This window comes from Thermobia domestica, chromosome 14, assembly GCF_964235325.1.
Source record: "Thermobia domestica chromosome 14, izTheDome1.hap1.1, whole genome shotgun sequence".
In the NCBI taxonomy this organism is placed as follows: domain Eukaryota; kingdom Metazoa; phylum Arthropoda; class Insecta; order Zygentoma; family Lepismatidae; genus Thermobia; species Thermobia domestica.
Window position 1 is genome coordinate 84,525,850 of NC_137467.1, and position 27,150 is coordinate 84,552,999.

The window sequence follows — 27,150 nt, forward strand, 5'->3', positions numbered from 1 at the left end:
GTCTCACTTCATATTTACGAAAGAAGGAGCGTATACATGGATAAGCATACCCTATATTTTTGAAAACGGGAGATCGTATATCTACCGAAAGTTCTAGTGTTTCTTGTGAGTACTCTACAATTTGTTTCCTCCGATGATTTTTTTGTCCTGAGCTTTCCTTGAATTTGTCCCTGTGCATATTTTATAGACTTAAAAATACTAGAGACAATCACCAGAAAATAATGAGTACACATCCTACATATCCTCTTGTCAAAAACTTCGGAACGACCGTTCGAAGTTTTAATTCGTTTTCTTTGCCACAGAGAGCATCTGATCCTTTGTGCAATACCGAGATTAGTTTATTTGCAAGTTAATATGGAGGATGTATGATTTTTTTATTGTTTTTGCTTGTTACTTAAAATGTTCTGCAAATAACTTCAATAACTTTTGAAAATGTTTATCTTTACTTGAGCATATGCGTGAAGTGGTTTATTACGAACAGGACAAAAAGAACTGTGATAGATTAATTACAAGTAATATGGTTAGAAACACTGCTGCGTACATTTTTTTTTTCAAAACCGGCCGCCCGCACTCGTTCGCTGGTCAGTTAATATTTAAAATGACAGTCCTGCAAATCGAGCGCCTCCCAGTCCCCCCATTCCTTTGGAATTCCTCATATGAATGTCCTTGAAGATGTTAAAGAGTCTATGAATAGTTTAAAGAGCAAGTAGCTGAACCTACGCTGTCTATACATCCCTTCATAAGATGAACATAATCAATGATTAAACAAATTCAACACATAAAATGAAATGTAATGTTTTGAATATGATTACTCACCTTCACAGCAGATACTGAAAGTGTCCTCCGCCAACTTCAATATGAGTACTGTGCTTTTCTATCAAGCGTTACCGAAGAAACGTCTGATGGTAATCAAACAATGGCCTCCCTACTTCGGACTAGAATTTTTAGATATTATTATTATTATTATTATTATTATTATTATTATTATTATTATTATTATTATTATTATTATTATTATTATTATTATTATTATTACACTGCTCGACAAAATGAAATTTTTTGAAAGCTGTTTTTGATTTGACACCTGATTTTATATAATTTGAAGTTGCTAATTACGAAAATGAAATTAGTTTCCCCCCCATCACGTCAGGTTTTTTTCACAAATCGGAAAACGTGATTGCGTAAATTGTGCTATTTACACAGCAACGCTGCTAATATACAGTAACATTATTAGTACACATTTCTAACAAAGGAACATTATTTTGCGTCAGGACTAAACTGAACATCGATATTCTAAATAGTTAAGGTCATCAGTAACGTAACTAGGGGGACAAACGGGGCTTGTGCCCTGGGCGCCGGATAAGGAGGGCCGAAATTGGGCAAATATTTGAGGGAGCGTTTTGATTTGGTTGGCCAGGGGGCGCTAAGGCGCGTTCTTGTCCCAGGCGACAACTAGCGTATTTACGTTGCTGAAGGTCATTGATAAACAACTTACCTCATTTTTGTCTCTAGCCTACCTTTTCACTTGGAAGCTCCTAAAACTAGACTTCCTTTTGTTAGTTCGTGAATCTTCACGTACCAACGCCCAACAATAACCCGCCAATATTGTTGTTTTCCAACATCCCTGACAGTGGAATTCAATTGCTTTGAGGGAGCGCGGTGGCTCAGTGGTAGAGCGTTCACCTCTGGTGCTTGGGGTTCCGGGTTCGATCCCAGCCCCCGCCAAGTGAACTTTGTGGTACACAAACACCGTGCTCGTGGGTTTTCTCGGGGTTCTCCCGTTTCCTCCCACTTACTTCATTCCACCACTCCATTCATCTCTCATCATCACCGTCTCCTTTAGCCTAACCGGCATAACCATGGGACGTAAAACTCAAAGATTTCATTTCACTTTTCAATTGCTTTGATGTCCTGGTGAAATCTTTCATAATTTTCTTTACTTTAATCACCGAAGTTAGAAGGAAAGCTGTCTAAATGTGAATACAGAAAATAAATCTTAAGAGTCATTTTGTATCCTAATGTTTTTAACTTCTGGAGCATATTAGACATAATGTACTTGTAAGTTTCGTCTCTGTTGTTCCCGAGAAAATTATGACACACGTCACTGAATGCACTTCATGCTTCCTTTTCAACACTTGTCATACAATGTTCAAAGTCTGACTGATCGGAGACTTTCTGATCTGAGGACCAATGAATATTCCTTCTTTTAACTTAACATTTGAAAGTTCTGGGAATTTTGTCACTAGATACTCGAAGCACTGCTCATCTTTATTTAGACCTTTGACAAATTGTTTTACCAGGCGCAGTTTAACATGCAAGGTTGTAATATGACTTTTGAAGGATCTACGGGGCAGATGTTTTTCATTTTTACTTTCTATATTGCGGCTTTCCCTGACAATCAATTTGAATCCAGTGTTTATCGCTTTCAATGCTGTTCTATTCTCAAAATGTGGCATGGATATTTGATGTACCCTTACTGCTGTCCAAGAAGCATACATATCACCTTCAGATCGCCACACAATAACCACTGATGAGCCTCGTATTTTATTTTTAAAAATATTTCCATATTTTCGTAACTCTCATTTAAAAGTACAGAATGAATAATAGATATACAGAGGATTGTTGGTTGCTGTTATGAAAAAGCAGACCGTTCAAACTTCTCTTGTCGGAATCAATGAAAAGCCTCTATTCCTCTGCATTATACTTCTCGCAATCGCAGCTTACACAGCACTGTTATCACAGACAAAGGATATATCCTTTGTCTGTGACTGTTATTGCGTTCCCAACGTGTAACGTGTTGTGATATCATTCAGTGCTACTAGATGCAGTAATATTTTTTCAATGTTAGCAGAATAAGTAACTGCACGTCTTTTATTGCAAATTCAAAGATAATCAGAAGGATATGGCATAGAAAGTATCTTTTTATATTTGTAATTATAATCAGTATTTCTTCCGAAATATACATATATACGGCTATTTTCCTCTCCCCCTTCCCTCTATTTTAAGAAAACTGTACGTGATTGGGCAAAACTAACTATATTTTTGGATTTCTCAGGTCAAAAACATTGAGAAAACCTTAATAGTTTCGAAACAGCAAAATCACTGTAGAGCAGTGATATTATTATTATTATTATTATTATTATTAATAATAATAATAATAATAATAATAATAATAATAATAATAATAATAATAATAATAATAATAATAATAATAATAATCTAGGTAATTACATATTATTCTAAAAATGTTCCCTATTCACAAAGTTGCTTCTGTGTAGTTGTGAACTGTATATTTTAGTATATAAAAATTCTATTTTTATTAAATAGACCATATTCGACCTTACTGTTATATTAATCACAACAAACATGTCACTCTGTTTATATTTTGCAACTGTCAGTTCGTTAGCACGTGTGCAGAGCCCCATAAAAGGATAACTCCAAGTAACTGTGAATTATAGGTCCTGCAAGGGCTTTTTGAACGTGTACATACACTATGTGATCAAAAGTATCCGGACACCTGGCTGAAAATGACTTACAAGTTCGTGGCGCCCTCCATCGGTACTGCTGGAATTCAAAATGGTGTTGGCCAACCCTTAGCCTTGATGACAGCTTCCACTCTCGCAGGCATACCTTCAATCAGGTGCTGGAAGGTTTCTTGGGGAATAGCAGCCCATTCTTCACGGAGTGCTGAACTGAGAAGTATCGATGTAGGTCGGTGAGGCCTGGCACGAAGTCGGCGTTCCAAAAGATCCCAAAGCTGTTCTATAGGATTCAAGTCAGGACTCTGTACAGGCCAGTCCACTACTGGGATATTATGGTCGTGTAACCACTGCGCCACAGGCCGTGCAGTACGAACAGGTGCTCGATCGTGTTGAAAGATGCAATCGCCATCCCGGAATTGCTCTTCAACAGCGGGAGGCAAGAAGGTGCATAAAACATCAATGTAGGCCTGCGCTGTGAGAGTGCCACGCAAAACATCAAGGGGTGCAAGCCCCCTCCAAGAAAACCACGACCACACCATAACACCACCACCTCCGAATTTTATTGTTGGCATTACACACGCTGACAGATGACGTTCTACCGGGCATTTGCCATACTCACACCCTGCCATCGGTTCGCCACATTGTGTACCGTGATTCGTCACTCCACACAACGTTTTTCCACTGTTCAATCGTCTAATGTTTACGGTCCTTACACCAAGCGAGGAGTCGTTTGGCATTTACCTGCGTGATGTGTGGCTTATGAGCAGCTGCTCGACCATGAAATCCAAGTTTTGTCACCACACGCCTGTCTGTGATAGTACTTGGAGTGGATCCTGATGTAGTTTGGAATTCCTGTGTGAAGGTCTGGATAGATGTGTGCCTATTATACTTTATGACCCTCTTCAACTGTCGGCGGTCTCTGTCAGTCAACAGACGACGTCGGCCAGTACGCTTTTGTGCTGTATGTGCTCCTTCACGTTTCCACTTCACTTTCACATCAGACACAGTGGACCTAGGGATGTTTAGGAGTGTGGAAATCTCGCATACAGACTTCCGACACAAGTGACATCCAATCACCTGACCACGTTCGAACTCCGTGAGTTCCGCGGAGTGCCCCATTCTGCTTTCTCACGATATCTAATGACTATTGACGTCGCTGATAATGAGTACCTGGCAATAGGTGGCAGCACAGTGCACCTAATATGAAAAACGTATGTTTTTGGCGGTGTCCGGATATCCGATATATATATATATATATATATATATATATATATATATATTACGATGTAGGACTGTAAAGAGTTGCAAAGTTTTTGTAAGAAGTCAATTAAAACGCAACAATGATTTGTATAATATACGATAGTGGTTGATAGAATTTGAATTTAGCGTCCCTTTGAGCATTTTAGCTATATGAGACGAGGACTCATATCACTTAACGCGGGATTCAAGCCACAAATTATTTTACGTTACAATATGAAACTATAAAGGAGAGGGTGCAAAATAGGTATGCAGTTTATTTTTATTATTTACTATTTTCCAGATAATCATGGCTAGTAATTATGTTTATTATCTATACTATTTAATATTTTTCAAATGAATATGACAAGGAATTTACTTATCGACTAAGAAAGTGGATAATTAAACGATACTTCAAGACAGAGAATGCTGAAAAGTTTCGACGGAAATGGGGTACAGAATTCGATACACCTCCGCAAGTAAACTTGCAATTTACAGATTAGGCAAGAAATTTGATGAACTGACTCCATCTGTGATGTGGCAAAGAGATATAACAGGACAATGTTGGTTGCGCAGGCATTTATCAAACTGCCATCCTCCCAAGAAAATTCTTTTTATGAGTTAGACATTTCTCGTAGATCTTTGGGGATTCTGATGCAACGTTAAGGTTTGAAAATGCAAACATTACTTCATAGATTATTAGAAGATGATTCAATCGCCTATTACAATTCTGTGACGTAATGTTGAAAGCAGAAAGACAAAGCGATGACATCATTCCAAAAGTGTGTTGGTCAGACGAAGCGAATTTTAACCCTTTTAGGATTTCCACTTTTTGACGTAAATTTTATACTCTCACTTAAACAGCTACTGCTTTCTTACTCTTTATCGTGGGATCATGTTTCATACCTCGCTTTTTTTTACACTAAGAAAAAAATTGTAGGTGACGTACTTAAAAAGATAGGCTACATGCGTAATTCCTGTAGTTTTTGGACTTAACGTACAGCAGACGTACAACTGAAAACGCATATTTTATAATACTTTCTGTATAAGTGTTCCATCTATACGTACTTTCCGTATGAAACAATGTACCGTAGGAGGTCAGGATCTCACATACAAATGAACGTATATAACCTATAGCTGACGAAGGTAACATACATATATGTATGTAATATAAGGAAGACAGTTAGTCATCAGACATCCTGCAACGGCATGATGTAACACCTAAGAGCAGTGCCTATGTAGCATACGGATAACTTATGCTCTGTTCTGATTTCTATAGTAAGCAAGAGGATTCCGTATATTTGTACAATATACCTCTGTCCGGAGAACGGATTTTTCTCTGTTTAAAAGGATAGAACATACTTTCTACCGATACCACTCGCTTGTCCCAGGGGCGGATACAGGACGGACTTCTGAGGGGCGGTGGGTTGTAATACTGCTACTTAGAGCTACTTTTAAAGAGCTTCAAATTCTGGGATGGGTTTTATTTATATATTAAATAAAAAACTTCCCTCTTCTGGGGAAGGGTTATCGCCCACCCCCTTGGATCCGCCACTGGCTTGTCCGTATTATACACCAGAAACGTGAAAATCGGGGAAAACCGAGAGATTTTTCGAAAAATAAACTTTTTCGAAATTTTTTCGCCCCTCTGGCTCGGGCTTGGTTTAACGTAGAGAACTGTTTTTTTTTCTTTCTTTTTTTTATTAGAAGAATACGTTGTTATGTACACGATACTGTGCAAAATTTCAATCTTGTATCTTGTAAACTAACGTTAGGAGAAATTTTTGAAAGTCTGAAGGTGATCCATTTGTTCATATGTGTATCTATGTATATACATATATAAAAATACTTCAAAGATGTACTGCGTCATTACTATTTGACCTAATGCTATGATTCAAACACCATTTTCTTCAGTATAATGAGCAATTTCCAAAGGTACCACTCACGTGTCACCACTCAGGTGGATTTTACGTACACCTAAACCGTAAAATTTCGGGAAAAAACGGAATATTTTTTTGAAAATCCTGCCAAAACAATTTGCCCCTCTGGCCCGGGCCTGGGTTCACGTAGGGATCTGATTTTTTAAAAAAATAATAAGTTATGTACATAATACGTGTGCAAACTTTCAATCTTGTATTTTAAGACAAAGGGCGGAAAAAATTGTTGAAAGTCTGAATTTAGGCCATATATATATATATATATATATATATATATATATATATATATATATATATATATATATATATATATATATATATATATATGCTTATTGTAAAAAATTACTGCGTCATTACTGTTTAGCCTAGAGTCATGGTTCAAACGTCATTTTCTTTAGTAGAACAAGCCCTTTCCAATGGTATCACTCACATGTCCGTGTCATACATGTGAACCGGAAAAATCGGGAAAACCGGATTTTTTTCTAAAAAAATCACCTTCTCGGAACACTTGCGCCTCTTGGGCTTGGCCCCGGTTTTCGTAGGAATCTCAAAAAAAAAAAAAAAAAAAGGATGCGCTTTTAAATTTCGAAGGTACACACAATCCGTATGCAAAGTTTTAATCTGATATCTTGAAAGCGAAAGGTGTGAAAAATTTTTGAAATTTGATTAAGGAAAAAAATAAAATCATGCTCCTCCGCCTCCACTTGGCACCGCCAAGTTGAACATCCAGTTCCAAAACGCATCTAGGGTGTTCTTTGGTCCAGCTTTCACTTGACCAATAAAGAAAAGTGGCTTAAATACCTGTTATAGAACCTAAATAAGCGATCAAAGCGCAGTATGCCATGATAACAAAAATTAACAAAAATCCTAAAAGAGTTCAACTTTCAGGTGCCTTCATGTAACTCTTGAACAACAATTAAATCAACTTGAGGTTACAGTTTGGGCGACCCTTTTATGTAAGAGGGTCATTGGGCCTACCTTTTTAATGGAACTTTTACCCACGACTGTATCATAACATGCTATGGGACATTGTTTTTCCACAATTACAGCGACATGATAATGACGATGTCTATTTACAGCAAGATGGAGCTTCTCTTCATTATCCTGTAACAGTCCGTGAGTTTCTTGATAACGAATTAACGAATCATTGGATAGGTCGACTAGGGCTAGTTAAATGGCCACCATGATCACCAATAGACCTTACAGCAAATAGACTTTTTCTTTTGAGGAGTTTCAAAAATAGTATTTTCTAGGAAACAACATGCTATTGACAACATGACTACTTTCATAAGAGAACAGGGTTGCAAACCTTTCCGATTCTGTCGAGACTGTACCGATTTCTGACTTATTTGTCCCGTGTCCCAACCGGACACTCGTCGGGACGCATATTGTCCCGAATTATCGATTTTCAAAATTATTTTATTGGGCCATTTATACAAGAAAATAACATTATTTTACACGCACCGTTTTATGTACAGAATCAATTTAACAAATTCTACATAGCTTTCTCTCTCAACTTCGTTTATATTAAATAAATTATAGTTATTTCGGTTTGAATTTGTTGCGTATATTGCTTATTCCTAGTGAGGAGCAGTGGGTGGGAAAAATAAGAAAATAAGGTGCCGCATTCATTCACGTTCGTGTTACTCAGCTGATTTGTTTTCAACGACTTGCCGTACGTGTATAGTCGTCTCCAGGGAAAGGGAGGAGACTCTAACATCGATTGTCCCGTCCCGATTTTTTCTTCAGAAAAGTTGACAATCCTGTAAGAGAAGCATGCCAATAAATTAGTAATGAAAAAAAACCTCTGTGCCAAAGTGTGCTTAAGTGTAGAAACTAGACTGCAGGGATATGCAAATGCTGCAGTTTGAGTACGTTAGAGATTGTACTTAATTGTAATAATTATATCATTCTGATTGTGACATCGTAAAGTTATTGTTTTTTCATAATCTGGAACTCATTATATAATACATAATTACTATTAAAGAAAACAAAAACAATTTATAACCGTATATCTATGTTTGCACCCTCTGTATGTGTTTGTTATACGTTAATTCTGAGCATTACATACTCTTCTTTTTAACCCTAAAAGTCGTAAAATCTCTTTTTTTCTCTCTGAAGAATTTGACTACCTTAGCTCTAATACAGTGGTTCTCAACCTATTTTGACTAACGACACACTTTACGGAAAGTCCCGGAGATCGCGACGAACTTGTTTGATATTTTTATTATAAATAATGAAATAACAATATCTATTATAATAGTGAGTCCAAATAGTTTTTTATAAATAGCACTGAGCATTATTGCTACCGCTGGAGGTGTTGACTGATATAGAGTGTCTCGATTTTAACTAATTGTTATTAAATTCTTCATGATTTTTCAATTCTAAAATTTCACGACACACCTTAAAAAGACTGCGTGACACACCAATGCGTCGCGACACAGCGGTTGAGAACCACTGATATATCTATATCTATCTATCTAACATACATATATATATATATAGGGTGGCGCAAATAAAAGTAGTCCGTGTAAGAAGAAAGGAAATGCAGTGAAATTACAGAAACGAGGAGTTGAAATGGACTTACTATTTATTTACAATGAAAAATAGAGAGAAAAATAGAGTGAAAAATATGTGGTGTGCGAACGGAAGGAATTCTTTGTCGTTTTACATTTTGCACAGATCCATAGGCGCGCCATTTTTATACAGCCTATCTAATTGCTCTCTTTGCTGGTAGTCCTCTATCCGGATACTTGTCCCCGAAAATTTCGCGAGTTTCCTTAATCAAACCTGTTTTCACATAGCTATGCTTCCACAATTTAAATTCTTTTTTCTATCGAGAAAGTCATTTTGTAGACCGCAAAGAGAAACGTCTTAACTTCACTGATGAAACAAACTGAAATTCTGACCGAACAATCCTAACAATCGATAATACTTGTAGGTCGATTGTTGTATATTATCGATTGTTGAAGAAATAACAATCGATAATTGCATAAACTGCCCATTGTTGTAGTTGTTCACTCAATTTCAGAAGTCGAAATATTTCATTCGCATTAAAAGGGGATGTGGGCTACTTTTAACTGCACCACCCTTTGTACAGGGGTGCCCACAAGGGGGGGCTATGACGCAAACTGCGTCATTGAAATATTAATCGAAAAGATTGTTTTTCATGGAAAAACACCTACGGATAGACAATTGAGGGGGGGTGCGTCATGGAAATGAGGGGGGGGGCACCACTGCTTTGTATATATATATATATATATATATATATATATATATATATATATATATATATATATGCGAATGTGAATGCAATATTTCGACTTCTGAAATTGAGTAAATAGCTACAACAATGGACAGTTTATGCAATTATCAACTGTTTATATATATATATATATATATATATATATATATATATATATATAGTTTGATTGATTGATTGACGGTTGGATGGGCAGACACGACCATTCTACTGTATAATGCTTTCGTCTCATATGCGTAGCAGAGTTGACAGGAGAGAGACAACCAAGCGTTACTCATGATTTCGCTACACTCTTCAACAGAGTTGCGAAAAATCATATGATGTGCGCGTTGGTACTCTCCCTGAAGTTTGTTAGCACATTCCTAAATGCTGTTAATAGTAAACTAAACACATTTTAATTAACTTCTCGTTGAAGTTATAAGAGGCCGTAATGACCTCAATGGTGGCATTTTAAAAATAATGCATCACCTGAGATCCGCTGGCGTGCGTATGGCAAAGTAGGCGAGGACATACGAAAATAGATCATTTACAACATCCTCACATGTCTTTTGTTCATTGACACATTTGCACCCACAGACAAAGGATATACAGACCGCAAACTTCCAATATTTGCAATTGAAATCAGTTTTTATCGTCTGCACAGCGAAAGAGCCAATCAGCGCTCGGGTGGGTGGAACGATGTGTCGTCCCGGGTGAGATGGCGCTGCCATCGGTCTGTGAACGTGACGTCATGGGTTGTCATAGTAACCAGGGGATTGTTTTTGTCTGCTTTGAATCACAAGTGTTAGACGCAGTGCAGAATGATTAGCTAGCTTGTGTTCAGCTTTTCTTGTACTGCCTCTGGATTTGACATTCCTTTCCAGCTTTATATTATATATATATATATATATATATATATATATATATATATATATATATATATATATATATATATATATCAGATTTTTCTTTTTTCCCTTTTTTTCGAGTTCACTGAAAATGCCCAAGTTCTGCAAAATACGTCAACATAAAAAGCTGTTCCCCAAATGCAAGTAAAGGAGCCAAAGAGTAATGGTTTTAAATAAAAACATAGAAATTCCTCCTGTGGCTGCGAGTGTGTGCAGAGACAAAGGATATCCTTTGTCTGTGCTTGCAGCCACTCTTCCACCACGTGCTAGTATCCTAACCCGCGCCCAGTGAGACAAAGCCTCGAAGGTGGCGTCAGATCGACTGATTAGTTCCGTCGTCGTTGGTGCGGAGGCACTACTGTTCCCGAAATTTCCAGTTTGCCGCGGAGTTTGCGGTCTGTATATCCTTTGTCTGTGTTTGCACCGCTGTCTTCTAGCAAGAGAATAATAGAACATCGTCTAGCGGCTCTGCCAAATGTAACATATAACTCTGTGTCAAGATTACGATAAGAAACAAACTTTAAAAATGTTATTTATAACACAGGCCTACAGAAAAAAATTTTTTTCTTGGTGCCTAAAATTTTAGAGCTGATTTTAACTATGTGTGGGGCGCTGAATCCAATAATGTAAGCAGTTTTTTTCTATCAGCTCTACTTTGGTAGATACAGGCTACTGTACCAGTAGTGTTATTTACGTTACAAAGTATGTGGAAGAAATATTACAATCCAAAATAAATATGTAATTTATAAATGATGTAACCACTATTTCTGCATGCTTCTTGCAATAGTATACAAAATAAGCAAAAGAAATACAAATATTCTCGTAATAACAAGTTTGAATATGATCTTATAAACTCTGCAACTCAAATAAATCCTACTGTGCTCTATAGAGATTTCTATTTGGAAGAACGGCGCTCTTTTCTCATTAGTGCTGCTATCTGTCGGTACTAAACGGAAACTAGCCATATAGTAGTTCCAGGAACGTCCACTAGATTGCATTGGTATTCTACTTGGCTAGTGGATCGTAGTTGTTGTCTTGCAGGTGGAGTGACATGTTGGAACATGTGAGTTTTGTTCTGAAATCATAACTTGTATCGCGTATACTAAGGCTTTATATTTAACATCCGTGTTAGTGGCCTGAACATAAAATGAGTTCAAGTCGAAGAAGTTGTGTTAACCATCCTGATGTGTTTTGCTACATATGTGGTGAGTACACATTTAAAGACAATAGAAAACATATCAGTGACTTTGTAAAAAAAGCATATCATGCATATTTTGGTGTACGCCTAGGGGACCAAGATAAAACGTGGGCTCCACATATTGTGTGTAAAATGTGTACTGAACACTTGCGACAGTGGACAACTGGAAAAAAAAAGTCTTAAGTTTGGTGTTCCAATGGTTTGGAGGGAACCCACAAACCATGTTGATGACTGTTATTTCTGCCTGGTAAATGTTACGGGTATGAATAGAAATAACCGGAACAAGTGGACATATCCTGATCTGCCTTCAGCAAGACGTCCAGTTGTTCATTCCGATGAAATACCAATCCCAACGTTTCACCACTTGCCAGAGCTTTGTGAGACTGAAAACGAACGTAGTGAACATTCTTGTGACATGGATGATGGAAGTGACAGTGATTATGAGGGAATGTCAACAATTCCTCAACAGTTTAATCAAGATGAGCTAAATGATCTAGTTAGGGACCTTAATCTTTCAAAAGAATCGTCTGAATTACTTGCTTCCAGATTGAAGGAGAAAAACGTACTAGAACAAGGAACTAAAATCACATTCTACCGAACAAGGGAAAAGGAGTTTTTACCATTTTTCACTGAAGACACAAATCTCGTATTCTGTCACGATGTTAGAGGTCTCCTAGAACACATGGGTCTTCCAGAATACAATCCAGATGATTGGCGCCTGTTTATTGATAGCTCCAAGCGAAGTTTAAAATGCGTCCTTCTACACAATGGCAATAAATATGGCTCAATTCCAATCGCTCATTCAACACGACTGAAAGAAGAATATGAAGCAATTGCTTTGGTTATGGAAAAAATTAAATATCAGGACCATCAGTGGGTGATTTGTGTGGATTTAAAGATGGTGAACTTTCTTCTTGGACAGCAAAGTGGCTACACAAAATATCCTTGTTTTCTATGTCTGTGGGATAGCAGAGACAAAGCAAACCATTGGTCAAAAAAAGAGTGGCCGCAGAGAGACGACATGGTTGTTGGTAAGAAAAATATTATTAACATGCCTATTGTTGAGTGTGACAAAATCATTTTGCCACCTCTACATCTCAAGCTCGGTTTGATGAAGCAGTTTGTAAAGGCGCTAAATAAGGACGGGCCGTGCTTTGCTTACATGGGAAACAAGCTACCTCAGATCAGCACAGAAAAATTAAAAGCTGGAATATTTGATGGTCCCCAAATAAGACAACTCATGAAAGATCCGGCTTTCGTGGAGTCCATGAATGAGACTGAACGTAGAGCTTGGACCTCATTTGTAGAAGTTATCAAGAATTTCCTTGGCAATAATAAAGCTGATAACTATGTTGAGCTAGTGAACCAGATGCTTAATGCATTCCAAAAACTTGGATGTAATATGAGTATCAAAATTCATTACCTGCACAGCCATTTGGACCGTTTCCCAGACAACGTAGGCAGTCTGAGTGAAGAACAAGGTGAAAGATTTCACCAAGATATTAAAACAATGGAGGACCGCTACCAAGGAAGATGGGATGCCCATATGATGGCAGATTACTGCTGGAACCTAAAAAGAGACTGTGCAAAGAAACATTCAAGGATGTCACGAAAACGAAGCTTCCGAAGTGTTGAATAGATCGTTTTGAACAAATTATTTGATTTTTTATTCATAAAAACTATTATAAAATGTAGTTACAGAGTTATTATGTCCTTGATGTTTGTGTTTATATGGTTTTCATTATTTTCAAAGTGTTCCAAATAACAGATTTAAATGTCATAGTTTTCTTTTCACTTACAGTAAAACAGCACCTATGCAATTTTCAACGTTGTAGCAGGTCAGTCTTGCAATTCCTATATCTCAAAAACTAAAGCTGTTAGGGGAAAACTAACGCCATATTTGGATTCAGCGTCCCAATTCTACTTCAAATCAGCTAAGAAACACCCGGCACCAAAACCACTGTAAGCCCGGATTATAATTTATCAGCTGGGGATGCTAGTTGCAACACTGACTCATAGAAGGCAACACAAAGTAATGAGGGCAAAATTTGGTTCGAAAGTATTTGAATAAATCAATGGTGGCTTTTAGGGAAGTCACATCGGTAAGAATTTAAATTGTATTACTACAAGCAGAAGAATTAAAGCTTACGTCATGTACTACATAATTTTTGTATAGCTGTATGAAGCTTTCTTCCCTTATGTTGTAGCGATATATATTTTTTAACCAATGCGACTTCCTTTATAACAGTCAAGAGCTGCCTCTCTCTAGAACAAACGGCGAATTACTTTCCATTCGCCTTTTTTATATTATTATTTTAGCTGGATCCCTCAGCAATTGAGGCAATCACGGAAGTGTACGATACGAACTACTGCCGATTGGAAATACATCCTCGGGCCCAGTGATGCAGCCATTACCTGTGGAGATACAGACAACCCCTATCCACGGGGAGATGGAGGCCGGCCCCCTATTTTTTTTTTTTTTTTTTGGTAGGCTTGCAAATGAACTATAATATGGTTGGATCGCTCCCCCGCCCCCGCTTACATTTTTGGGCTGGCTACGGGCCTGGATACACATCGCTTCTTGAGATCTATTCCAGAAAGTAATATACGTATATAAACTGTTGATATGTTGGTACGCTGAATCGTTTGAAAGAAACTACTTCTCGCTATTTGTTACCGTTTTTGCTCTATCTGTGGACAGATGAACAGACGAACAAAGTTGTCCTACAAGACTTCCGGCATATGCATAGCATAGTTGGGAAATCTAAAAATTGTTGAAAGTTAAAATTTGAAAACCACAAAATTTCAATCCAAAATTTTAAAAAAATGGAAAAACAAGTCGCACTATTTTTTTCTAGATATAGGCTTCGTGGTGCACTACGTAAAAAAAAAGTTTGATATCTGAGTGAGTGGCGTATTTACGATTTTATTTCAGGGGGGGGAACTTTGCTAACTTCATTCCTGGAAATGTGAAAATTCTGTAATATATTTCATTTACTGTAAAATAGTAAATAAAATTTCCTGGGGGTCTTAAGCCTGAAAGCTCCCCTTAAATACGCCACTGCCTGAGTGTCTCTCCTTTCTTAATTGTGGGTCATCAAACATTGCAATTTTTTTGAAAACCGGCTATGTTCAAGTTAAAATATCTCAAAAGAGACATACCTATGTGAAAAATCGCAAGCTTTTACAAAACTATCATTGTTTGGTAACAAGTGGTTAATATTTGATCAATGAGACTTGACTAATTTTGAGTTGCAATTTTCTTTTACAAAGCGAAATTCGTTTTTTTCTTTTTTAAGCAATTATAATACAACTAAACTGTTGATTCATTCCACAACTAAACTATATGGGCCTTATGCAGAGTCATTCCGACGCGTGATTAGTGCCATACTAAAGAATTCGACTAACGTATGTTTCCTGCAGTAGTCAACCTTTAGTATGACGCTAATCATACGTCAAAATGACTCTGCATAAGGCGGTATATGTTAGGTATTAAAACATGTAGTTCAGTTCAATTGGACATGTTTATTACAATAATATTTTACTGGGGCAAACTAATTGTTAGTCATGCTTGGAAGGAAATAATTATTAAAAAATAAATGTTGTTTTGTCTAGGGTTATCATTCGTCACCGAAAATCCGAAACCGTCACGGAATCGAGATCTGCGTCCCAGCATCCCGAAAATATTTCTTGGGACACTTAAATGTCCCGGATTTTAGCGAAGAAAGAAAGGGAATATTATAGTTTGCTTTTTACACAGGGTTAGGTATATAATTATTCTCTTCAACTTCTGAGTATGGCAATTAAAAATTTTGAAGAAAAAACTTCAATACATAAAACATGGATTTAATTACGTTCACGATTTAACTATTTTGACATTGAACGAAACGTTCGTTTCATTGCGCCAGAGACAAAAGATTTTACTGCTCAATCTTATTGTTATCTTTAGTACTCTGTTTCAATCTGCATCTTTCTTCTGAAATATTTTAATTAATAATTCCTGACCTGATAATTTTGGTAATTTTTCGCTGACCATACAAGAACAAAAATATATTGTTTTAGCCTAGAACAGACTTTGAAAGCCATGAAATATAACAGATCCTGAGAAATTAAAAAAAAAAAAAAAAAAAAAAAAATGCTTACCAGAGAGAGGGGGTAAATCATTTGCTTACGTTTCCTTAACTAGGGATGACGTTTTAAGCATTTCAAAGATTCTCGTAATTTAGTAGTGTTCCGGATTTTCATTTTTGAAATATGGCAGCCCTAGTTTTGTCTTATGTAGTTTTTGAACTTATGCAATTCATAAACTAGTCGAGATCACTATTTATAGATCCTATGCAGCTTACTAGGTTCGATTCTTGGTGAGAATTCATGTGGCTGGGATCCCACGTTTAGCTGTGGTGCTGAACGGGACGGTAAGCTTCGAATCATAATCAAGAATCACTGTCTGCAAATGTGAAGTTCTCTGAATTCTGTACAGGAAAGTTTCATTGTCTACAGATGTGAAGTTCTCTGAATTCTGTACAGGAAAGTTTCATTGTCTGCAGATGCGAAGTTCTCTGAATGCTGTACAGGAAAGTTTCCTGCATCGAATTATCAATCTGATGAAAAATTGATCAAGATCCAACTTCTGTCCTACCGATTGTCTTAGCTGATCCAAGTCCAAGGTAGTTTCCAAAACCCTAGAACACGTTGCTGGTATCGTGACCTATGATAGGAATTGATCCATCATATCTTTCACCATCGAGTCGAAACCATCACTGCACCATAACTTGCCCGCAAGCATCCAAAAATGTTCAAAAGATATCTTCACGTTGTACGGCAATATTCGTTTAAATGTCTCTCGAAGAACGTTGCAAACTCTCCATGAAATAAGATTGTGTATCGATCTGGTTAATCTTTATCTACAGAAAATTGTGTATGAATATTTTAAAAAGGAAAGGAAAGAAATCTGTAATGAACATCTCGCAGTGGTGCCCACTTCCCCTTATGTCCATGACGCACCCCCCCGCAATTGTCTATCCATAGGTGTTTTTCCATGAAAAAAATATTTTCGATTAATTTTTACACCCCTTCAAACATAAATGGATAAAACCGGATGCTTCCACCATAACGTGTGTTACAAATTTTTAACCGGAATGATTTAGTATTTTAGAAACTTTTTATACTTGGGGGCAGAGCGTAGCTCATCTGAAATTTGTAACACCGTGTATTTAGACAACTTGAGGATGAATATAACAAATTGTTTTAGGATAAGAAATGAAATACTTAATTACTTTTGGATATTTTTGATATTACACCACAAGCTATTAGGATTTGAAATTTTTTAACTATAGAAATTTACTATATTGTAATGGCACAGAAATTTAACCATTATGGTTATTTAACATCGCAAATAGATGTAGTACTCACAGGTTGTTTAGCTTAGTTTAACTCCAAACGATGTCCTTCCACTTTTTAATCTTAATTACAACTCCCCATTTTAGTTTTTGTTCTTAACCAGCACAACCCCTTTTCGGGATTCAGGTGCTTCCTGGTTGTGGCGAAGAGCTTAGCTCAGGTTTTATTCTGCAATTTTTTACTTTCTTATTTCCGTATAGGAAAACTTCCTATAATTGTGGTGTGATGCCGACGTTATCTGTTTTTATTTTTTTTTTTTTAAGCAGTATGACTTAACTTTCTTGTTTTATAATAAACAACATAAATTAGACAAACACATGTAAGGATTTTGGGTACTTTACAATATTTATATAGATTTTTACCCCCCAAATATTTCAATGACGCAGTTTGCGTCATAGCCCCCCCTTGTGGGCACCCCTGACATCTCGTAACAGCTCATGGCCTGGAATAGAAACAAAAGCAACCAAGTACTACTTCTATAAGTGGTGAGCGCTATATCACTGAGTTACCGTGATGCCACTATGTTTAGTGATTGAGACAGTGTTACAATGCATTCTTGTGCTATTGCTCAATAGACAAAATAACACAGGGCCTATCTTTCGTTAATCTATTTTTAGGAAAATTGACATGATCCTCACAGCCAGTCTTTTCAAGTCTTAATCACCAGCAAAGATAGTTATTAACAAAACAAATATTCACCACTTGCTGTGTAAAGTAAAGAGGGCTTTTCTCATTTTATTTATTTGTTTATTGATTAAGGGCCCAGATTTGATTTCACTATAATTTTACACAGGACATAGTAACAAGATACCTCAGAAGAATTTCACAAACATATAACATAACATCAGATCAAACACTTCAAAAATGTCATCATTAGTTGTTGTGGAATTATAGTTGATACAAAGATTAATGCATTTTTAATTATAAAGGATGTATTGTTCATTGTTTAACTTGTATAACGTAAATGTATAAGGTAAGTATAAATGTAATACCGACGTTACTAACTTCAAATCATAACCCATTAATTCTTCCATTACTTTTTCCCTTTTGTGTACAGTACAGAATGGACATTTTTTATTCTTACAATTGAGATGTGAGTTCATTTTCGGAATAAAGTTAGAAATTAAAGTGAATTACTTTACCATATGGTTTGTGATGTTCTTTCTTAACAATTGGATGATTTCTTCCGTTTTCATACCAAACAGCACATCATATAGGTAGACGAAAATGGCTGACTAGCTTCTGAAATCAAATAATAGAGATTATGTGGTCGAGTAATGTTCATAAGACTTAAACAGCATAACAGCTTAAATATAAGCACTAAACCCAAATTTTAGGTCTTGTGCCGTTTAGGTTCTGTGCCACAAAATGATTTTTAGGTCTGGTGCCCTTTAGGTCTTAAGCCGTATAGGTCTTGTGCCGTTTAGGCCTTGTGCCACCAAATGAGTTTTACGCCGTTTAGGTTTTATGCCTTTTAGGTCTTGTACCGCGTCCCCGATGTAAGGGTAACATTCATAAGACCTAAACGGCAAAGACCTAAAAATATAAGCACTAAAAAATATATATATAATTTTAAGGTCCTTTTGTTTATGGTAAGTACACGGAGAACTGAATCGGTTGGTCCAATTACAACAATTGCCATTTCTCGCACGTAAGGGAGAGAACCAAAATTCGTTGGTCAGAATTGAAGTAGCATATGAAGAAATGTTCACAACGTAAGGTATTTCATAAATCCAAGATAATCAACTTTGAACAAAATTTTGAATATTGTTATCACACTTCGACAACAAAGATACCTAACGCTATTTGGCTTTGGATCATTAATATAAAATGAAAACATAACAAAATAAGTAATACTTCAAATACAAATTTTGTCAATTATATGTGAATTGAACCTCGTACATAACATTTTTGTATATTTAAAAAGCTATCCGTTCGCCATTGCACAATTTTAACAACTTCCGTTTTCAGATTATTAGACTTTTTACAGGACATAAAGATTAATATTAATAAATACAGGGTCGTTATGTAACAATTATAATATATCTTTCAAATTCGAAGATGTCTTCAGGTGCAAGGTAAGTACACGATTTGTGCTTATATATATATATATATATATATATATATATATATATATATATATATATATATATATGTTTGCAAGTTAATTGACTGCAATCTAATTCACGAAGTCTCCTGCCAGCAGCGTACGTGAATATCCTTACTAAATGAATCTTGTCATGATACAAAGCTTGCTTTTCCGAACGAATTATTTCATTTAAATCAAGTAATTCCAAATCTATCATTTCTTTACTTTAGAGAGATTGATGTTGCAAACCACGACATTTAAACATGTTATACCTGCTTTCGTAATAGTCTAAAGTTCTGTGATGAAATGCGATTTAGAATACTTATCATATATCATTTTGGATGCTTACAAATAAAGAAAAGTTTCAATATAATTTATTTATTTTGGCCAATGTCCCGTTAAGGGGGTCCAGTAATTTCTTCCACACGAAATTTGCAATTTCTCCACTTCTTTCCATTCATTTTCGTTTGATTACATAATATAACGCTATATTAGGTTAGATTAGGTTAGGTTACTTTAGTTTTGGACCCCCTTAACGGAACATGGACCTTTATTTTATTTATTTATTTATTTATTTATTTCTGAAGCTTTTATCGGTTATAGTTAAGGAGCCGTACTTCCCATTTAGGGAAGAACGAGAAACGCCATACTTTCAGGAATTATTCATTGACTATCTAGGATGTTAAAAAGTAGGTAATAGACTGAGTTCTTGCCCTTGTACTTAGGGTGTTTTTCTAGGAATATCTGTTTTTTATATCGTATGGGAATAATAATGTGCCCTTGTACTTAATGTATAACTAGGCTTGTGTATAGCCCGCTCCCCCCAGTTCTTTGTCACCGGAACTGGAAAAGTCACTACTACTACTACTACTATTACTACTACTACCACTACTTCTGCTACCACTACTACTACTACTACTACTACTACTAATACTACTACTACTCTGACTACTACTACTACTTATATCGAGAACAGAACCCAACCAACCCCTGCGGGGCTTCTAACCCGTTCCTACTACTACTAGTAGTAGTATTGCTACTAACAACAACAACTACTATCAACAACAACAACAACAACAACAACAACAACAACAACAACAACAACAACAACTACTACTACTACTACTACTACTACTACTACTACTACTACTACTACTACTACTACTACTACTACTACTACTACTACTACTACTACTACTACTACTACTACTACTACTACTACTACTACTACTACTACTACTACTACTACTACTACTACTACTACTAAAGCCTCCTTACCACAAGATTTACATCTTAAATCTTGATAACATGCGATTCCGATTCCTTATGAACTCATATGAATCGTTAGAATCACTATGATTCGTTAAAAATCACTGGGGGGAGCGGGCTATACTCAATCCTATGACTATGTGGGGGGGGGGGATTTGAAAACACATATCGCATGTCCCGTGCACGTGGATACTTCTTACTGTTGCACTACGTGGAAAAATGATTCTATTTGGTGTACAATTAGTAATAGAACACAGAAGAAACGGAGATCACGCTGTATTCTCACTCCATGTTGGAGTGTAAATGGTTCTGGGTTTGTTATGTGTTCTATTACCACTTATACATGATATAGAATCATTTCTGTAGGTAATGCAGCAGTAAGATGTATCCTCATGCACGGGAGATGAGAAGTAGCTGTTCTTAACTATTACCCTTTTATCTCTCGGTGGCAGATTATTTCAGGAAGACAAAACATGTCTCCTCAAACTATTATTTATTCCAAGAATCCATGATTAGTATATTCACTATAAAACAAATCCTAAATTTCTAAAATTTAGGGTTAGCTGTATATGAGTGAGCTCCTCAATTCAATACCTGGTAAGATAGTTCTTCAACAACAATAAAACATTTATGATTTGTTGAAATATGTGTTTTTCCTTCTTCGTTTTATTCAAAATTGATTTTTTTTTAAATCTTTCTTTTCTTCTTAATCAAAATTTTAAGTGCAGACCAAAATATTTGTTACCTGTAACTATAAACTTCGAAATAATTGCACAGTTTAAATAAGCATAAAAATCAAATAATGTCGCAACGTACAAACAAATGAATAAATAACATAATAAAATATTATGTAATGCGCTATGGAACAGCTGTAGAATAGTGGTGCATTACAAGGAATTGATTATTGCAAAAAATATATATCACTTGCACTGACAAGTAAAAAACATATTTATTTTGTTTTGGAAGTTAGGAATAAAATAGGGGGAATAATTAGATATTCCAGGAGAACATACACTGGCATCTAGCATCATTTCAGATTTTGCCACAGGAAGGCAAGATTGTCCACTGACGTAAGAGAGTTACGTTTTTTTTATTGTATATTAATCTACAACTTATAAAGCATCTGTTTCTCAAAATCAGGAGATAATTTCCTTCCTGCCCTTCCTAAATGATGCTCCTGAAACACAATAATGAGTAAAAAATAAATTTCAAGATTCCCTCTTGGAATTTGAGTTATGGTTATTTATTATCCCTTTTAGAATCCTGGCATTTTGGGCTATTTTTTAGACTTTCAGTCAAGCAGCTACTGCATCGTCACTATTTATCCTAGGGCCGCATGCATAGTTATTCTGCGGGTTACTTAGGGGCTACGTACGGGACACGTGATAATTTGCGTTGCAGAGTTCTCCCGCAGGGTCAAACAAGCCCGCAACCTCCCCGTAAGTCAAGGAAATGGCTAGGGGTGCTTCAACGCACCCTTTGCTAGCCCGTAGCTGTTTCTGTTGTTGTATAAAATGCATATTCTCCGTGCTGACAAAATATTTGAGTATGTTAATGAGTTTACCGAATTCGTTGAGCTGATTAAGCAATAATAAATGACATATTTTGATGGCAACCAATTTTAAAAATATATACCAATTCCTGAAAGAAGATTGCAGGATATTTTGCTTTCGCTTGTACAAATATTGAATACAAGATCAAAGGGTGGACTAACAACTTCTACCTGAAATAAAATAAGCGAGAGATACTTGTTGTTACAATATTGGTACTGTAGTAGATTTTAGATTAGCTTAAGAATTGATTTTAGGGTACCAGTGGGGACTTCAAGAATCGGGCGGGGGGAATTTCTCCCCGAGAACCATGACATTCCCTCAGGACCACATAACCTATCGTGCTCAATGTGAATTCTCAGTATTCCGCAGTATATTGAAATCGCTAGCACCACCAAGAAAAAAAAAAAAAAAAAAAAAAAAAACTGGAATCATCACTGATGGGAAAAATTGATTCAACAGTTATACATATTTCATCGTGGAAATGTTATTCTAATATCTTTTACATCCTTCTCCCTGTTTGTATTTGCCTCATTTCTCAGTTAGCATAGGTAAAGTTGAGGAGCGCTACCATCCCTTTTTTCCACTTATGATCTAAAGTCTTCTGCATTCTTGGTTTCTTACCTGACCACCAGCTGCAAACGTATCTGTACCTGACCACCAGCTCAGGTGGGCGGTGTGTACCTGACCACCAGCTACACATTTATAATATGCTTGCAAACGTATATGTTCTAAACAAACAAGTGCGAAAAACCATGCCCAACACAAGCTAAGTTTGCATTTATTCCGATTTCAAGCTGGGAACAATTTGTGGGATAACGCGTGATTTTGTCCGCGGAAGCAGGCACATTAGCGATGGTGGTATGTATATAAGGAAAGACAAGTGGGATTCATCGACCTCCAGTTTGGTGCTGTAATTGCTCAAGTATGCATCGGTTCACATGTACAGGGTACCTGTGACCATCTACTACAGATTGATGCATATTTTTTTATACTAATTTGATAATTATTCGAGCAAACAGTTCTACCAAATTTTGACATATTTCTTACATTTTCAGGTTAGGTTAAAGCTTTGTATTTCTTTTAGCAAAGCATGCACTATATGAAAAGCTGCATTACTACTTGCAGATTGACTTCAGGGGGGCTCAGTATAAATACAGTGTGGGCATATGGCATAAAAACTACAGTGCATAAGATACGAATCAATTTGTGCTATGTGGCTAAAAGCACGAATGCTACCTGAGTTATGGTACGAGCGCATTAGGGGGCCCCAAGTGATAGTGAGCGGGTGCGTTCATATGGAGCAGGCGCGTCACCGATGGGGGGTATACGTATATACAAGGATAATGGAAGAGCACACTTACACATACAATACTTTCATTATCACTTAAAATTCATTTCAATATGCTGCCATTGATAGTAATTAATTTTATTTACTCTCATTCCTTCACGAAAAATGTAGGGATTCACATCGTATTTGGCATATATTCCGAAGTTGGGCGTCCGCTTTCGTCAAGATTTTTCACTGTTATCTCCTTTCCACACTTTCTGCAATTTGTTATTAGGTTCATTAATCCGTGCTCTTCACAAATTTTAAAAGATTTTGCTCGTTATCAATATATTCCTTCACAAATGTTAAAACTGCTAGTTCATTGCCCTTGTACATTCGCCATATTGACAACATAAATGCTCGTTTCTTTCCCACAATGCAACTGTTTGGTTACCTTGCGCCAAGTAGTTCCCTCCGCTCGCCATATAGTCCCAGGTTTATAATCGCTTATATATAACAAATAAACAGATTTTTCGAGACTCTTATATATTATCAAGCACACAAACGATCAAATTATCCATATATTTCCTGTAAATTTTAAAAATTTCGCTGAAAACGGACGCCCAACTTTGGAATTTAACCCTCGTATTTTACCTATAAATTTTCTATTTCGTGAAAGTGCCTGCTCGAGTGAACCCCTAATTCGCTTACACGTATAACCACCATCGCAAACTCGCCCGTTCCCTACGGACGTACCTCGACTATAGCCCTCCAGCTTCACCTTGGCATAAACCGTAATAGATGCAAAAATCGCTTGTAATAAGCAGCTTGCAAAGTATGGTGCGTGTTTTTGAGACGTGTGGCTTCCACTATATGCATGTAGGATGTCTTATACAATTGTACGCAATTGGATGATAACACTCTGGGAATAAGTAGATAAGAAGTTTTACGTTATTTGCATGGAATTCCCCCCCCCCCCCAAAAAAAAAATACTGTATTTATAGACATAACATTTATGCTCTCCTAAGGTTAACTTTTACTAGCAAATTGTTTAGAAAATACATTCTCAAAAACACTGTGGGCTGATTTTGTCAAAAAAAAAAAAAAAAAAAAATAGTGTATACGTAATTTATTTCTAGTGGGATCTCTATTATAAAGCTACAGCCTCACACGTTTTCTAGCTACATATCCTTCTTATTTCTTTTTGCGAGTTAACAGGCTTTACCTAAAAATTAAAAAAAGAAATTTATTGCTAATCTACACCGATATTTTTCCGCTTTTCTATATCACTTTATAACTATTTGCAAATTAACAGACTTTATCTGAAAATTAAAAAAAGAACTGCATTCATAATCTACACCGTTATTTTTCCGCCTTTGCAAGAACAAAGCTCAGAACATTTATTTCATTTTTTGATATCACATACGTTGTATCCATGCAGTTACTGTTTCGATGTTAACTCTTTATCATAGTAGAATTGAGCTCCGGAGTTTTACCTTCAACTTTTTTTGACAAAATTTTAGCCTCGCTCGAGGTGTGACTAGACCAATCAGCCCTCAGTGTTAACCGTACCTGAGGGATCACTTTGGAAGCTTTATGCATTGCACAGTCAAGGGTATGGTTGAGGAAGCCCACAGGTACGGTTCGTCTAGGGGACCCCTACGTGGTCGACTATGCATATGGCCCCTAGGATCATGGTCCATACCTCGTTCTCTTCAGAATAAAGCTGGCTTTCAAATGGTATCACTTGCATACCCATACCATATACCAGAAGCGGGAAAAAAATGTCAAAGTGAAAATTTCGGAGGGAAAATTTTTTTTCTCGAACTTTGGCCCCCCCTGGACCCTTCCTGTGTGATCGTAGCCATCTAAAAAAATCTGATAAATAGTACTTGGTATACTGAATGTGTGTGTCAAATTTCAAGTTTCTATCTTGAGTAGTAAGGGCGAGAGAATTTGTACCAAAAATTCCCACAACGCCCCAAATGACCATAAAACACTATGATCTCAGGGAAAAAAATTAAAGACATCCCTAATTACCCTAGGACTATAATTCGCCAATCGTTCTCCTCAGAATAGAACTGTCTTTCAGGTGGTACCATTCACATGTCTCCATCATGTATCTAAGGCGGGAGATTCCTGAAAAAGGGATTTTTGGGGGCAAAATTTCCCTTTTTTCAACTTTTGCCCCTCTGGACCCCCTGTTTTTTAAGCAAAAATCGAAAGAAAACTTCTGGTAAATACTACTCGGTGGACTGAATGTTTGTGCAAATTTTCAATCTTCTACGTGAAAAAATAGGCCCGCCAGAAAAATTTCCCTACCATGCCCCACTTTTACCCTATACAGAAGTATATTTGCATAAAAATTCACTGAGACGGCCCTAATTACCCTAGAATAATAATTCGACCGTCGTTCTCTTCAGAATGGAACTGCCTTTCAGACGGTATGACTCACGTGGTCCTATCATGTATGTGAGGCGGGAAAATGACGAAAAACGGGATTTTTGGGGTAAAAATCCCTTTTTTTAACCATTTGCCCTTCTGGTTCCCCCCTGTTTTAGCACTGACATCGGAACAAAAAATCTGGTAAATACTACTCGGTGGACTGAATGTTTGTGCAAATTTTCAATCTTCAACGTTTAAAAATAAGCCCGCCAAAAATATATATACCGACAATGCTCCATTTTTCCCTATATAGAAGTATATTTTTTAAAAATTCCCTGAGACATCCCTAATTACCCTAGGATAATAATTCGACCGTCGTTCTCTTCAGAATGGAACTGCCTTTCAGACGGTATGACTCACGTGGTCCTATCATGTATGTAAGGCGGGAAAATTACGAAAAACGGGATTTTGGGGGTAAAAAACCCTTTTTTTTACCCCTTTTCCCCTCTGGTTCCCCCCTGTTTTAGCACTGACATCGGAACAAAAAATCTGGTAAATATACTCGGTGGACTGAATGTTTGTGCAAAATTTCAATCTTCTACGTAGAAAAATAAGCCCGCCAAAAATATTGAACATAGGCTTAGAAAATGAGAAAATAAATTTTTGACTTATGACGTCATCACCTCCTATGTATGGACGCAGGACTGTCTGAAACCATACGTAATGTCTTCTACAAGGCCTCTGGACTTGGAAAACAAAAAAACCCGGACGAAAAAGCTCAAATAGAAGAGAAATAACGCAATGTACCATGAAAAACGCGTATGGTACAAATTGTACCATAGGATCCCAAAGGGGTTATTAGAAGGCGGAAGTTCATGTCCTTAAAAAATGTAGATATATGACCTATAAAATTTCCTTAAAGAAGTGGGTAAATGACCTAAAAATAGTAGGGTGGGTGCGCCATATATGGAATACGTTCCTAATATGAAATACCAGATTATTTTGTCTGCTATGTTCTGCCACTGGGTGGAATGTACGTAAACTTGTACATCGTGGCGCCCTTAATCTGCGCATGAGTGGTTTGCTGCCGAACGAAAACAAGCCATTTTCTTTTGTTGCAGAATACTTTTCTAAAGAACTTGAGTTTTTCGAACGTATCTTTCCAGACTGCTGAATGTACACAAA

At 36.6% G+C, this 27,150-nt stretch overlaps 1 long non-coding RNA gene across 2 annotated transcripts; it reads right to left on the bottom strand.

The window, feature by feature from the left end:
• Nucleotides 1-812: 812 nt before the first annotated feature.
• On the bottom strand, nt 813-25,132 carry LOC145670646 (uncharacterized). 2 transcript variants are annotated; one of them, XR_014128369.1, is made up of 3 exons: nt 25,007-25,132; nt 18,545-18,644; nt 813-935 (listed from the first exon to the last, which is right to left on the bottom strand). It is a non-coding gene; the product is annotated as an uncharacterized LOC145670646 (long non-coding RNA). The 2 variants fall into 2 exon arrangements; XR_014128368.1 differs by lacking the exon at nt 25,007-25,132 and adding an exon at nt 21,355-21,496.
• Nucleotides 25,133-27,150: the final 2,018 nt, after the last annotated feature.